The sequence below is a fragment of the Antedon mediterranea genome, chromosome 2 (genome assembly GCF_964355755.1).
Source record: "Antedon mediterranea chromosome 2, ecAntMedi1.1, whole genome shotgun sequence".
Taxonomy (NCBI): domain Eukaryota; kingdom Metazoa; phylum Echinodermata; class Crinoidea; order Comatulida; family Antedonidae; genus Antedon; species Antedon mediterranea.
This window is the reverse complement of record NC_092671.1, coordinates 16,924,751-16,931,573: the sequence shown is the minus strand read 5'-3', so window position 1 is coordinate 16,931,573 and position 6,823 is coordinate 16,924,751.

The window sequence follows — 6,823 nt, the reverse complement described above, 5'->3', positions numbered from 1 at the left end:
TTCACATGTGCTTTAAAATTAAGTAACCTCTGACATTCTTTACTCGATTTATTTTTGTAAAAAGTTACAATTTAACAATTATTTCTAAAAAATAATTATTTTAAACAAACGTAAATATTTAACACAATAAAGTTTTATTTGATTTGTATCATAATTTTTTATTTAATTCAAATCAATTAAAAACAATTTCTAATATTATTAATAATAATTGATCAGACATTTTTCTTTTTAAGGGAGCTATATATCCAATACCAAATTGGCGAGTAAATCATGTTTTACTTTAAATTAAATTTATACGCTCTTCCACAAGGTCAATTGTTAGTTATACATACAGACTATATTAAAACAATGATTTTGAACACGTAGGGCATTTCTTTGAATTCTTTCCTATTGTCGTTTTGTGGTAATTTACAGCTTTTTATATGTTTAACAAACGTACATAATCAATTGCGTCTGCATCATGCTAGACTACAACTTCCGGTAGTGACGTAATCAGCATATTTTTGGTAATAAAACTTTTTCACTAAGCTAGGGAATCTTCTGATATCAATATTCATTAGACCGTACTTTAGTTAGCCAATCAAAATAAACGTATAAACAATTTTGCGGTAAAATATACTGTGTTTTACAATAACCAATTTGGTTAGAGTAAAACACAATGATAAAGAATAGGAAACATTTAATAATATGATAAATGTCATTACATAGCAATTTATCACTGTGTTTTACTATAACCAATTTGGTTAGAGTAAAACACAATGATATAGAATAGGCAACATTTAATAATATGATAAATGACATTTACATAGCAATTTAGCACTGTGTTTTACTATAAACAATTTGGTTAAAGTAAAGCAGAATGATAAAGAATAAGAATTTAATAATATGATATATGACATTTACATAGCAATTTAGCACTGTGTTTTACTATAACCAATTTGGTTAGAGTAAAACACAATGATAAAGAATAGGAAACATTTAATAATATGATATATGACATTCACATAGCAATTTAGCACTGTGTTTTACTATAACCAATTTGGTTAGAGTAAAACACAATGATATAGAATAGGAAACATTTAATAATTTGATAAATGACATTTACATAGCAATTTAGCACTGTGTTTTACTATAACCAATTTGGTTAAAGTAAAACACAATGATAAAGAATAGGAAACACTTAATAATATGATAAATGACATTTACATAGCAATTTAGCACTGTGTTTTACTATAACCAATTTGGTTAGAGTAAAACACAATGATAAAGAATAGGAAATATTTAATAATAATGATTATTTACATAGCAATTTAGCACTGTGTTTTACTATAACCAATTTGGTTATAGTAAAACACAATGATATAGAATAGGAAACATTTAATAATATGATAAATGACATTTACATAGCAATTTATCACTGTGTTTTACTATAACCAATTTGGTTAGAGTAAAACACAATGATAAAGAATAGGAAACACTTAATAATATGATAAATGACATTTACATAGCAATTTAGCACTGTGTTTTACTATAACCAATTTGGTTAAAGTAAAGCAGAATGATAAAGAATAGGAATTTAATAATATGATATATGACATTTACATAGCAATTTAGCACTGTGTTTTAATATAACCAATTTGGTTAGAGTAAAACACAATGATAAAGAATAGGAAATATTTAATAATAATGATTATTTACATAGCAATTTAGCACTGTGTTTTACTATAACCAATTTGGTTATAGTAAAACACAATGATATAGAATAGGAAACATTTAATAATATGATAAATGACATTTACATAGCAATTTATCACTGTGTTTTACTATAACCAATTTGGTTATGGTAAAGCACAATGATATAGAATAGGAAACATTTAATAATATGATAAATGACATTTACATAGCAATTTAGCACTGTGTTTTACTATAACCAATTTGGTTAAAGTAAAACATAATGATAAAGAATAGGAAACATTTAATAATATGATAAATGACATTTACATAGCAATTTATCACTGTGTTTTACTATAACCAATTTGGTTATGGTAAAGCACAATGATATAGAATAGGAAACATTTAATAATAATGATTATTTACATAGCAATTTAGCACCATGTTTTACTATAACCAATTTGGTTATGGTAAAGCACAATGATATAGAATAGGAAACATTTAATAATATGATAAATGTCATTACATAGCAATTTAGCACTGTGTTTTACTATAACCAATTTGGTTAGAGTAAAACACAATGACAAAGAATAGGAAACATTTAATAATAATGATTATTTACATAGCTAGCAATTTAGCACAATGTTTTACTATAACCAATTTGGTTATGGTAAAGCACAATGATATAGAATAGGAAACATTTAATAATATGATAAATGTCATTACATAGCAATTTAGCACTGTGTTTTACTATAACCAATTTGGTTAGAGTAAAACACAATGATAAAGAATAGGAAACATTTAATAACATGATAAATGACATTCACATAGAAATTTAGCACTGTGTTTTACTAAAACCAATTTGATTAGAGTAAAGCACAATGATAAAGAATATGAAACATTTAATAATATGATAAATGACATTTACATAGTAATTTATCACTGTGTTTTACTATAACCAATTTGGTTAGAGTAAAACATTTTAACTATGATAAATGATATTTAGCACTGTGCTGGATACAGTAAAACACAAATTAAGAATAGGAAACATATAATAATATGATACATTTACATACAAATTTAGTATTGTGTTTTACTATAGCCAATTTGGTTACAGTAAAACACAATGATAATGAAACATTTATTATATGATATTATTTACATAGCAAAATATTATATTAAACATATCTTATTATCTAAACGTTATGAAAAGAATAGGATACATATAATGTAATAATATAATAAATACAAGTTACATAGTTTATCATCTTGTTTTACAGAACCAATTTGGTGACACAGTTAAACACAGTGATAAAGAATAGATACTGTTTTAGGTTATATAACCCTAACCCTAGTTTGAAGCGACATAATAAATTCATCGCGAAAAAGTACGTATCGTATTTAGAAACTTTTGAAATTTGTTAGATATGTTTAATAGGTTCTTACGTCTATAAAACAAACAAAAAATATAAATTTCACAAAAAATTCGTGATTTTAATAATTTGCATTTCTAAAAATGTACACTTATGAAATACCATACATTTTCCAACACATTTTTACTTCATTGATGATTCCCAGAAATCAAAATAAAACAAATTATGATATTTCTTTTACATTATAGATGTAAGAACCTATATTGAACATGTACCAAATTTCAAACGTTTTTTAAGACGATACGTATTTTTATCGATGAATTAAGTATGTGATCGCTTCAAACTAGGGTTAGGGTTAAATAACCTAACAGTTCATTCTTTAACACTGTGTTTAACTTTTAACCAAATTGGTTTTAGTACAACACAATGATAAACTATGTACATTTTATTTTTCATATTACATTATAGGATACATATAATGTAATAATAATAAATACAAGTTACATAGTTTATCATCTTGTTTTACAGAACCAATTTGGTTACACAGTTAAACACAATGATAAAGAATAGACACTGTTTTAGGTTATATAACTCTAACCCTAGTTTGAAGCGATCACATACTTAATTCATCGCGAAAAAATACGTATCGTATTCAGAAACATTTGAAATTTGGTAAATATGTTCAATAGGTTCTTACGTCTATAAAACAAACAAAAAATAAAAGTTTCAAGACAAATTCGTGATTTTAATAATTTGCATTTCTAAACATTTACACTTATGAAAGACAATACATTTCCAACACATTTTTACTTCATTGATGATTCTCAGAAATCAAAATAAAACTATTAGGATATTTCTTTTGCATTATAGATGTAAGAACCTATATTGAACATATCTACCAAATATCAAACGTTTTTCAAGACGATACGTATTTTTAGCGATGAATATTAAATATGTGATCGCTTCAAACTAGGGTTAGGGTTAAATAAACTAAAACAGTTCTATTCTTTATCACTCACTGTGTTTAACTTTTAACCAAAATGGTTATAGTAAAACACAATGATAAACTTATATGTCAATTTTATTTTTCATAACATAAAATGTTTGATATTCTTTATAATATTTAATATTATATTTTAGGCCTACTATTAATGACGTATAAATGCACACTACATCTGAAATAACTTTCTACTTCATTGGCGATTCTTACCAAAAAAAAGAACTAATTTTGTTATGTATATAGAGCAACCTATTATAACATGTCTTGTATGATTTTTATCTCGTTTCAATGACATTTTATACTACAATTCAAATGAAAAAGCATCACAAAAAAATACGTCTGGTATATATTCAAAAAGTTTCTAAACTCGGTACACAGAAAAAAGGAAATGTTGAAAATGTATGGTTTTTCATAAGTGTGAATTTTTAGAAATGCAAATAATGGAAATCATCGATTTGTCTTGAAATTTATAATTTGTTTTGTCTTATTGAACATATCTATACAAAATGTCAAACGTTTCTGAATACGATACGTTTTTTTTCTCGATGAATTTATAATGTCGCTTCAAACTAGAGGGTAGGGTAGTAACCTAACAAGTATCTATTCTTTATCACTATGTTTAACTGTGTAACCATATTGGTTCTAATAAAAAACAATGATAAACTATGTAAATTGTATGTTTCATATATTACATTTTTGCCAAAAAAAATTATTGGGAATGTCAAATTTCTTTTTCATGACATATATCTACAAATTTCAGAAGCTTTTGAGTACGAGTATTTTACGCGATGTTTTTTTATCCTCATTTTAATATTTTGGTAATGTAATTCACAAAGTTTTGTATCCAAAAATTGTTTATTCTTGGGTAGAAATGAGGAAATAAATAGTATTCCTGTATAATATAATAATCAATAATAAAGTATAAAAAAAGTGTTGTGTAAACGAACGTTTTTTACGCTTCGAATTTTCTGTTACATTATGTTTGAATTGAAGCTACAGATATTGAATCATGGACCTATAAATTAGTAATTTATAGGTCCATGATTGAACATATCGTCACTCACCACACATTTTTTGTTTTGTATTTCGAAAGTATTTATTCTAAAGAACAATTGATGCAAACATCAACTGCGTATCTTATTTCATTAATTAATTATATTAATTATAATTTGGCGATTATTCGTCACACGAAGAGTCGAATATCGATTCGTCTCGTCATGGGAAGAAAACGTGCATTGCGCACACTGTTTACGCGCCTCAACAATAAACGGCGAATATGCGATTCGTCACTTATGGAACGCCGTTTTACACAAGTTTTTGGCGATGATAAAAATTGCGTCGATGATGAAATTGCGTCGATGAAAATTGCATCGACGCAATGTAGATTGCGTCGATGCAATGTAGATTGCGTCGACGCAATTTACATTGCGTCGATGAAAATTGCATCGATGAAAATTGCGTCGATGAAAATTGCGTCGATGAAAACTGCATCGATGAAAATTGCGTCGATGAAAACTGCATCGATGAAAATTGATGTGATGAATTTAATTGATTATGAAAATTCCAAATGGTTTTAATTCAATCAATGATGAAAATGACTACTAGTAAAGTAAATGATGATGTTAATAATGATGTTAATAATGTTATTATGTTGCTAAAAATTGACGGTTTCTGAATATTTTGATATGATAAACATGTTTACCGCTTGCGCTAGCGCGCGTTATAGACAAGCGCACAGTGATCGCGCACTAAAACAATGTTGAAATATATGCACTGATTAACATTTTAGTGATTTATTGTCAACACATTTTAGCAATGGATCCATTATTGTCCTTTCGGACACATTATATCTTCTAGCTAATTGCTTCCGTTAATCCACCAGTTCAGTACATAAAATCCAGATGTCCAGCATCCATGACATCATATTCAAATCATACCGGCAGGGAGATCGCAATTTTCATCGATGAAAACTGCATCGATGAAAATTATTTTTTTTTTCATCGATGCAGTTTTCATCGATGCAGTTTTCATCGACGCAATTTTCATCGACGCAATTTTCATCACATTAACGCAATTTTCATTACATCGACGCAATTTTCATCGACGCAATGTTCATCACATCATTACATCAATACTATATTCATCGACGCAATTTTCATCACATCGACGCAATTTTCATTGCATCATCGACGCGATTTTATCATCGCCTAAACTGGCATTCCATACTAATTGCGTGTGATCTGATTGGTGTATTATAAATAAATTCATCGCGATGAATTTTTCAGTAGATGTAATGAGACAGTTCAGTAGATGAAATGACAGTTAATTTAATTGTTCTGCTCTTTTTGTACAAATCTATACTACTTTATATTATGGATTTTGTAGTACTGTTAAAATTATTAAATCTCTGGAAGTGTGTTTTACGAGTATGTCCGCAAATTTATGCGTTTACGGTTTTAAAATGTGAGTTTTAAATAGCGAACATGATCTTGTTAGGTGCACTACGCACGCAGTATTCCAAAATGTCTTACTAATTGGGAGAAAATCATATTGTATCATATCATATTATATCCATTCTTTAAATTCATATTCTTTATCCAAAACTAAATTGGTATAGTAAAACACAGTGCTAGCAATTTATCATATTATTAAATGTTTCATATTCTTTATCATTGTGTTTTACTCTAATCAAATTGGTATAGTAAAACACAGTGCTAAATTGCTATGTGAATGTCATTTATCATATTCTTAAATGTTTCTTATTCTTTATCATTGTGTT